Consider the following 9,751-nt stretch of genomic DNA (forward strand, 5'->3'; position numbering starts at 1 on the left):
CCTTCCTTTTAAAAAATAAATCTTTGCATGCTGGAAGCTTGCCTTCAAGGGCCTCTCTGATATGCCAGCTCTGCCTCTCTGGTTATGTTAGCTTTCCAGCTGCAGGGAACTTTGCCCTGTGCTTACAGGGTGAGCAGAGGCAACTTGCCCCCATAATTTTGCGAAAGGCCCTGTTATTTTCAGAAGGTGATGTAAAATTTGGCTAAAATCTGGAAGTGGGGTCTGTAAGAGCTCACTCACACACACACACACACACACACACACACACCAGTCTGAACACACATTTTCTGACCATTTGAATGGACTCACACATTCTTTTCTTGCTGTAATCTGAAGAATCATTCCTATCCTTCTCGAGATGAGCTGAGACAAGAATCCTGCCAAAACGAGTTTCATCAAGCAAGAGCAATCTTATCAGATTCTGGATTGCTTTTCCTCAAGCCACAATAAGTGTGAATACTCTTTGGAAAGGCAAGGGTAATTCCTTTTCCCTGATGCTTGTTTCTGTACACTCCATTGCTGTTTGGGAGATTTGATGCATAATGCTTTGGAACAAAGTTCCAATCCAGCTGTAGAAGGCCTCAGGACTCTTGCTCATAATCATGTTAAAATGTTGGCTATAAATCTGCTTCCTACAGGACTGAAATGTTCAGCTCTTCCCACTTTGGTTGCATCTGCATAGTTTCTTACTGCTGTACCATACACTTGATCAGTTGCCACAGATCATTAGGACCCAGTGTGGTGTAGCAGTTAGAATGCTCACCACAGTGTTGGGTGACCCAGGTTCAAATTCCCACTCAGTCATATAGTTCATTGGTATGACCTTGGGCTAGGTCATACCAATGAGCTTTGAGTTCCTTAGAGGAAGGCTTATACAGAAATGCTGATGATGATGATGGTGAGGATGATGATAATATTTGCATACTGGTTGTGGTTGGAGTATGTCAGTTTCAGCCAAACAGTGCTACTCAAGGATGTGATGTGGACAGACTTAGGGTTGGAACCAATGTCGCTCTGGCAGCATCCCACGGGATCTCTGTGGGAGCTTTCTCAAACAGCTTTTTAAAAGGTTGAAAAACCTTTCCATTCCCCCCTGGAATTAAAGTGGGGGCAAGGCAGCATCTGGATAACATCTTGGAGAAAAGTACCCCCCATGAGATAGTGAGGGGGGAGGGCTGGATTCCAGGATTATCTCCCCAGAGCTTTCCAGTGCAAAAAGCTGTTCTGAAACTCCTGTTTCATAGGAGAAAATAGGGCTGACATGTTCCATAATAATATATGCTTTCAGAAATATCAACAACTCCTGAGGGATGATTTAAAAAATATTAACAATATTTGAGAACATCTGAGGACCTGCAAGATCTGTTTGAGAGAAACATGACTGCATCGAGGAAAAGAAAGGGTCTGGCATCACTGCCAACTCCCCCCGTACCTCCTGTGTCAAAAGTTTCGAAAACAAAAGATATAGGGGAATTATTTACTCTGATACTTTATCTTCGCAATTTACAGAGCAAGCCAAAAGGTTGGATTTAATCCAAAATTCCATCACCGCCTTGTAAGGAGTTGTGGATCTAATTAATGCATCATGGCAAAAAATGGAGGCGAACATTAACGAGCTAGAAGACCAAGTGGCAGGAAATGAAACTACAATACAAGTTTGTTTTAAAAATGTCTCTGACAGAATTTCTCAACTGGAGGCCTTCACGTGAAGATCCAATGTATGTATTATTGGGATTAAAAATCAGTCTAATGATGTAAAATTGCCTATTTTTGTGGATAAACTTTTGCATGAGATACTCCCTATCCCATCTGATTATTTACTTGATATTGAGCAGGCATTTTGTGTGCTAAATGCGAAAGAGACTGACTATATGATCATAGTCCAATTTGCAAAAGTCTCCACAAAGAATTATATCCTGCATTTGGCAAGAGAGGGTGGAAGCCTTTCCTGGAAACAAGATAAAGTTATGTTATTTCCAGATTACATCAAAGAGGTGGCGAATAAAAGAAGGCGATTTATCAAAGTGAAAAATATGGCAAAACAAATGAACTTACAATATTACTTAAAATATCCTGCTACACTTTGTATTGTGTCTGAAGGTCAGATGAAGAAGTTTCTAAATCATGAAATGGCAGAGGCATGGCTGAACGTAAAATGCGTGAGATTTCTGTTACAACCCCATGAACTGGAATCTTTAAACAAGCTTTGTGAACTGTTTGTGTTTAGTCTACATGATCCAGGCTAGGTCAGAAGATAAAGGATTATACATATATTAATTTATTCTCTTTCATCTTTCTTTTTTTTCTTGCTTTTCTTTATATTTTTTATTTCAAAATAGATATGGTATGTTGTATTTAAATTTACTGTTTGAGGGTATATTGTGCACATGCATTTGTATATCTAGTATAAAATATATTACTGATTGTTTAAGGTTTATTTTAAGTTTTATTATATAATACTGTATTTCTTTTTAATTATTAATATTATTAATATAGGCTACTGGGAATGAACTGTAGACCTGTTTCTTTGATATAAGATTGATGATAATATGATAATGAAATGTAAGGTTGTTTATTAAACTTAAGATTGTTAAGGTTATAGATATAGTTTTTAAATTAGAATGGCATCAGAGGCTGGGGGGTAATGGAGTTTAAACTTAATTCTTTAAAGGGGAGGGAGAGGGGGAGGGAAGAGGAAAGAATCTTCTTTTCTTTTTCTTTTTCTTTGTCTTTATTTCCTTTCCTCCTCTCTTTTCCTTTTTTTTTCTTTTTCCTTCTCTCTTTGTTATGTGGTGTCCTCATCAGAATATTGTATTGCTGGGAAATTGTAGTATTGATCAGGTTGTTGGTATTTTGGGTATTGTTTATTTTATTTATAATGATAAAATAAAGAAAAATATATTCAAAAAGAAAAAGAAAAAGAAAGGATGTGATGTGGACATGAATACTGCTAAGTGGGCTTGCAGCAATCCTAATATATCAGGTTCCATCTTTGGGTCTAAGGGCCAAGCTATGCAGTCAGTGCAATCATGTAATAATTCCACTTTTTATTCTGAACATTAGGAGTCGAGTCAGACCTCATCTGGAGTAATGTCTTCAGTTCTGGATTCTGCATTTTAAGAAGTTGGACTCGATGGTCTTATAGGCCCCTTCCAACCCTACTATTCTATGATTCTATGATTCATATATGTAAACAAATTGGAGCAGGTTCAGAGGAGGGCAAAAAAGATTGTCAGGAATATGGAAAGCAAATCCTGTGAGGAAAGGTTGAAGGAACTAGGCATGTTTAGCTTGGAGAAGAGAAGACTGAGGGGAGACATGTGGGGGATGTATGATAAATTCATTGTATGGTAAGTTCGTTTTTTATCAGAATTTACCCAGTTTACATCTTCCAGGACCAATTGCCAATGGAGTCTATGAAGGTTCTCCCCCCCCCCCATCTTTTAATACCTCTCCCCGCTGTGTGTATGTGTGTGTTGGAATTTCAGGGAAAATGGGTAGAAAAGTTTAACTCTCCCTCCCGAAATGTCACCGACCCAATCCAAATCAGGGTCCGCACTCTTACGGGACAGTAAGAAAAACTATTGCACACAGCCACAAATGAAATCCTTGGCTAATCATGGATAGCTCCACTATGCATGATTAGCCAAAAGTTAGCTTGGGCCTTGGACCATACCACATCAGAATGCAGGTAGGAGATCAAGTGTTTGAATACTACCTCTTCTCCAGAACTCCTTGTACTTGGAAAGCGAGTACTTGGTGGGAAGTTTATACCCTTAGTAGAAGGTATACCTACTACTTTTCCAGGAACAAGACGGGTTGTTTGTTTGTTTTACACAGGGGAGCATTCTACAATGTGATTTGCAGGCTGAAACACATCTAGTCCAGGAAGGGCTATACTACATGCTATTTATGAAGAGGTAAATCACCTCAGTGTAGACTGGATTTGAGAGCCCATACTGGGCACTGTAGTCATGACAATGGAGTGTGGTGACTCTGGGATGGGCAGGGAGTGGGTTCAGGGGCACTGAAATAGTACTCTGAAGCCCCCAAATTAAGACCATACTTAATTCTACATGCTTCAAATTACGTTCTGAACTGACAACCTTCAGGTATTCTAGTCACTTGCCAGAGTTCAAAGTGGGGCTGTCCACACGATTTACTCATCTCAAGGATGGTATTTTAATTGCCAGTTCATCTTTCATTCAGCAGGCTTTTCCCCTCCTCATTTAAACATTTTCGAATTAGAACAATTTTATAGCATACCAAAAAACAAAACAAAAAACCCCAGCCCACCTCTTATAATGATGAGCCTGAGCTGTGTCAAGAAATTAAGAAGCTGGTGGAGCAGGTTCATTGAAAAACCATTCAGGGGAAAGAATGGTAGTTTAGATTCTTTTCCTGGAAGAAGGGGAGAATAAGCCAGGTGGTTTAAAAAAAAAAAAATTCAAGGTGCAAACTGAATTACAAGATGCCCAAGAGTGCGCAATAGCATTTCATTGTTTGAGTTTGGAATAAAAGACAGATAATTAGGAAATTGGGAGTCTATTAATTTTCCAAATTTACTCATGCAAGAAGCACTGAGCTACAGTGATATTTGCTTACCTCGTCATTATGCAAAAATATATTAGCTAATTATTTTGACTAATGCAATTAAGATATGCATATTTAGCATAAACTATACAATAGAAACGTTACAGTCAGCAACTGCCAGGTTGCACTCATGGGCAGCAGAGAGGCAAAAGTCTCGGTGCAGCCTCTGACGGTAAGCAGGAAGATTGTTACAGCTCTGCCTGAGCTGCTGTTATTAGTTCTGTTGCCGTAATTAATTTACTTTACAGCCTGGCTAGGTGACACAGCTAGCGGTGGCATTAATTTTGGTTATGTAGAGACACCTGAAGATGTCAGCCTCTGAGCAGTGGAATCTGCACCTTTAATTGCCTTAATCAGTGGAAACACGGGATCTTTCACAAGGATCCAATTAAGACATTCAGTGTTTTTTGGTTTCCTTTCTATGGAAGAAGCTGGCAAGGCCTTAGCGTGCTACAAAATTAGGGATGTTGGAGGAATCCATCCGGGGGGTGGAACACGCCAAGCTTTCATCAGCATAGCCCCTTCAGATGTCCCTGCAGCCTGGCCCGACTCAATCTACTTAGAGTCAGCTCCCGGATTTTCCAGTCCCCCCCCCCCCCCGGTAAATAGAAAGTTGCACAAATTGTGGTTGCAATTGGCAGAATTTGCGCAAATCCCAGGCAGAATTTGCACAAATTACACAAATTGCAGCTAGGATTTGTGCAAATTACATAAATTGCAGCTGCAAGTTGCACAACTTTCTATTTACGAAGAAAAAAACTGAAAAAAAATCCCAGTTTCGGGGGGAAACCCATGAGTCGGCTCGCAAATGCAAGCTGAGCCAGGCAAGCAGTGGGAATCTGTTGGGCCAAAAAGGGTCGGATTTTCAAACGATGGGCATTCCTATACACTCCCCCACCCCTCTTCACAGTTACATTTCCCATCTGTGCTTTTACACTTTGTTGTTCTATGTAACCTGAAAGCTTACATGCTGCAACACAAATAGACATTGAGGAGGGAGGAGCACTCAATTGAAAAGTGTATACTTTTCATGTGAAAGGTCCCAGGTTTATTCCCTGGCATAGCCAATTTAGCTAGGACCTCAGGAAAGGTGACCACTTTTGAATGGCTCCAAAAGAGGAAATGCATCGCACACAAAAATAGGTCAAAAGAGGACAGTGATTTGCATAATATTCAGTCAGTTAGTTGATTTTATTGCATATAACCATAGGTTCTTACAATTTTGTCACAACAACAAAAATATTATCCACATATATTAATTTATATCTATAGGGCAAATGTAGAAATAACTATTATGATTTAAGTAGAAATACAGTACATCTGACCATAGCACAGAAGACTGTGACCAGGTGACCCCTGTACCTGCCTATTCAGTTTGCTGTTGACGGGCAACAGTTCCTACGGCTCTTTACCTTTAAACAGTTCTTCAAAGAGAGGATACCTTCAAGAAGAGGATGCTCCATTGGGAGCCCTTCAAATAGGAGACTGTCCTCTGTAAAAGAGGACAAATGGCCACCCATAAGGAGCCACCCATGTTTTAAGGAGTTTTCAGAGAGCATTGAAAATGTGATTCCAGTGTTCTACTCCAACCTGTTGGTGTGAAGGTAGGTTTTTGTTTTGGTCTGGTATAAGAGGTGGGTATTATAAAGAGGAGGCCTTCTGCCCAGGTACTCACTGGATGGGAAACAGTTCTCATGGCTCTTTGTCTTTAAACCAGAATTGAACAGGGAGGCCTTTGAAACAGAAGACACCTTCAAATAGAGGATATTTCTCTAGCAGCCCTTCAAATACAGGACTGTCCTCTGTAGAAGAAGACACATGGCCACCTGAAGTAACAGGTGATGCAAAAGACCTTGACCTGAGACCCTGGGGAACTCCTGCCAGTCAGAGAAGATAATACTGGGCTAGATTGATAAATGGCCTGGAATAGAACAGGTTCCTGCGACACTGGCAAAATAAGGGATGCCCTCTTAATCATGCCCATGTGCACATAGTTTGGGGGATAATGGCTTTTTAGCACTGCCATATTTCCCCAGTCCAGTCCGTGCTAGTCTTTATGACTCACAGGGCTCAGGTCTTGAGTCCCCTAGGGATGTATGGACTGTGTAAAATCTGCTCCGTCTGTGTTTCATGGATTGTCAGATGCCTTTTGTTCTGTCATCCGCTCACAGGCGGATGTGAATATTTTTTTCTGACAGGCGGAAAAATACGCAAATAATTACATAAGAGGTTGCATAAGAATTTATATAATTTACCTTAGTAGGTAACATTTAGCGTATTGTCCCCCATTCCATTCAACTTTTCCTCAGCAGGAACTTCCGTATTTTCCTACGAATAAATATGCATAAATTTCAAGAAAGTTTAAAAAAAAAATCTGAAAGTCTACGGACTCCTCACAGCCTGAGGGGGTCACTCTGCAGTGGTTTCTGCAGGTCAGATTCTTAGAAATCTGAGCTCATTTTAGTCCATCTTGAATTTCTCCAGCATCCTTAGAGTGTTTATTAAACTGGTGGCCTGAGGAATATCAATGTTCGGGATCAGTCTTATCCAAGGGAGGAAGGGTATCTCCACAGCCTGCTATGGACTCAACAGAGATGACAGTAGGGATGTACTGATTTTTGTTACATCTGTTCTGTCTGTGTTTTGTGGATTGTCAGGTGTCTATTGTTCCATCATCTGCTCATTGACAGAATCAGATTCTTTGGTAGGACAATTTTGTTCATTTGCAAATGCACACCTGTGCTAAGGCGCACTTGCCCTAATGCAAGTGTGCCTTTGCGCAAATCCACCCCCAACGTATTTTGTTTTTTTAAACTACTATGCCACTTGACATTTTCACAAGTTGGAAACAGCTGGTCTGGTGTGGAATCCATAGGTCACATTCACAGAAATCTGAAATCCATTATGGATTTCTTTGGCATGCCTAGATAGTCAGGTCGACGTGGCAGCTGGAACAACAGGGAACAGAAGTCTCCCCAGTGGCATGAAGGGCTCTTTTTCTGGCTCAGGCTGGTACATCAGTCGTGACCTATTCTGCACTAGCTCTGTACAGTTCTGCATTGCCACAGCAGTAGCGGTGTGGTGATGTAAAGACAAGGCCGCCACAATAGTCTGCAACCTGCTTATCTTTTAGTTTTGATGCCCATGGAAATGTTTTGGCTAAGTCTACCCTGGCCATGTGGACTGTCAAATGGCTTCTGCTGTATTTTGTTGTCCTTTCAAATATTTCTCAAAGAGTAGGCTGTACCATCTGGTGGACAATCTGCCTGCAAACTACAGCGTCATACCTAGCTGTATATGCAAGTGTAGACTGGCCCAATGGAACAAGCTTCTACCGCAAGCAGCCAGCAACAGCAGACAACCCAGTGACTGTCCCTCCTCCTTCCACTGATATCATTGCTAGATAGTACTGTAGACCCCTGCATAATATTTGACCCCACAGCAATTACAATACCCCCAATCATAGTCTAGGGTTCTGTGCATACTGTGTACATACCACCAGAATTTTATCAAATTCTGGATCCCAAATACATGTTGCAGATTACATTGTATTTTTTTGTGGATTACATTTGGATTATAACCTGGATGTTGGTAGTAGCTTTCCTTTAGTTATCCATGCCTTTGTTACCTCTTGCTTGCACTGCCGCAATATGTTATATGTAGTGCTAACAATAAAAACGCTCTGGAAACTTCTGCTAGTTCAGAACATGGCTAAGAGACTGCTAATTGGGGCTGGATGATAGGAGTAGGGATAGTGTGGGTGCCCGATTCCATCCGGGAATCTGGCTGAACCCCCCCTGACTCCACCCCCAAGCCCCTGCCCCACTCGCCCTGTGCCTGCACTCAGAGAGCAGCCCGCACTCACCCCGGTGGCCTTGTTGAGCTCAGCAGTTGCCATTTTTTTAAAAATAAAATGGCAGTCACAGAAATGCACATGTTTGCAAAGGGGAGGGGGAAGCAATGTGGTGGTGGTGGCATGCGTTCTCTCCCTCAGGTGGCAAGAGACTTGGGCTGGGGCTGCCAAAGGCCTGTCCAGTCCAGCAGCCTGTTTCCTACAGTAGCCAACAAGATGCACCTAGGAAGCCCAAAAGCAAGATGTGAGCATAATAGTACTCTTACACTCTTGTTCCTCAGTGACTGATATTCTGAGGCATGCTGCCTCTGACTCTGGATAGCCATGATGACTATAGCCATGGTCACTCAGTGTATAGAAATTAACAGGCATGCAGGACCTGTTGAAAGGAATGGAGTTCTTACATTTCCTTCTCCTGAAAACTGGCTGATGGACTCTATGAAAATCCTGTCCTCTTTGCCACCTGTGTGTCTTGTGTCTTGACTTCCTTGCCGGAGCCATTGGGAATCATTAGCTCTGTAACGGTGAACATCTTCTGGACCTGCTCTTCTTCTCCCTGAGTTGCTAGTTTTCTATCTGCAGGGAGTTTCTTACATGGGCACCATTCAAAAGTGGTATCTCCTACCTGCAGTCTGGGATGGTACAGTACATTCCAACACTTCAGCATTGTACCACCTCATTTCTATGTCGTTGTGCTACATGTGTAGGCAAGGCCTAAACCATTCTTCCTGACATGTTAGTTTTCTATTTCTTGCTTCACACAATGCAGCATTCAGTTATACAACTTCCCAACCTAAAATCTGAAATGGTATAGTCCAGAAAAAGCTTTCTCATTTGATTCTACTGATTGTAGGCCTGGTCTCCATATTCAAGAGAATGAGGAGAGAATGAGGTGACAGCACAGACTGTACTGCTTTAGACTTCAGGTGCATTTTCTTAATGTTCCTTTGCATAAATGTTTCCCTGCAAATAGAAAATAAGCTCCACAAGAAGTGGGCTGGAACAGAACTTTTCTTCCTGATGTGCTGGATTTTTATGTGTGCGTCTTTACCTGCAGAATTTAAACAAACAAACAAACAAACAAACAAAGATGGGAGCGCGCAGAAAAAGGGCAACCCCACCTTCCATCTGATATGGTACAGCCCCCTCTACCACCTCAGGATTCTGCTACCTCCTTCTGTTGCATGTCTAGATCAGGCTGTATAAACTGGCCCAATAATGGAAGGATTGCGGTTTGTATATTTCTAAGAGAACCCTTTGTCAATTGGCAGACACAAGTTTTCTGACCTTGGAGTCACCTTGGCA

General features: G+C 41.6%; 1 long non-coding RNA gene across 7 annotated transcripts in view; it reads left to right on the plus strand.

Moving 5' to 3' along the window:
• The window catches only part of LOC146351971 (uncharacterized), a 76,337-nt gene extending 66,797 nt beyond the window's left edge, over positions 1-9,540 (plus strand). For 5 of the 7 annotated variants that reach the window (XR_014787511.1, XR_014787506.1, XR_014787507.1 and 2 more), the window contains one exon: positions 1,289-9,540. This is a non-coding gene — a long non-coding RNA (uncharacterized LOC146351971). The remainder of the gene's footprint in view (positions 1-1,288) is intronic. The other 2 variants (XR_014787510.1, XR_014787512.1) reach the window with 1 other exon arrangement.
• Positions 9,541-9,751: the final 211 nt, after the last annotated feature.

This window comes from Heloderma suspectum, chromosome 2 (genome assembly GCF_057233095.1).
Source record: "Heloderma suspectum isolate Gila_16-S chromosome 2, 16-S_ref, whole genome shotgun sequence".
NCBI lineage: Eukaryota > Metazoa > Chordata > Lepidosauria > Squamata > Helodermatidae > Heloderma > Heloderma suspectum.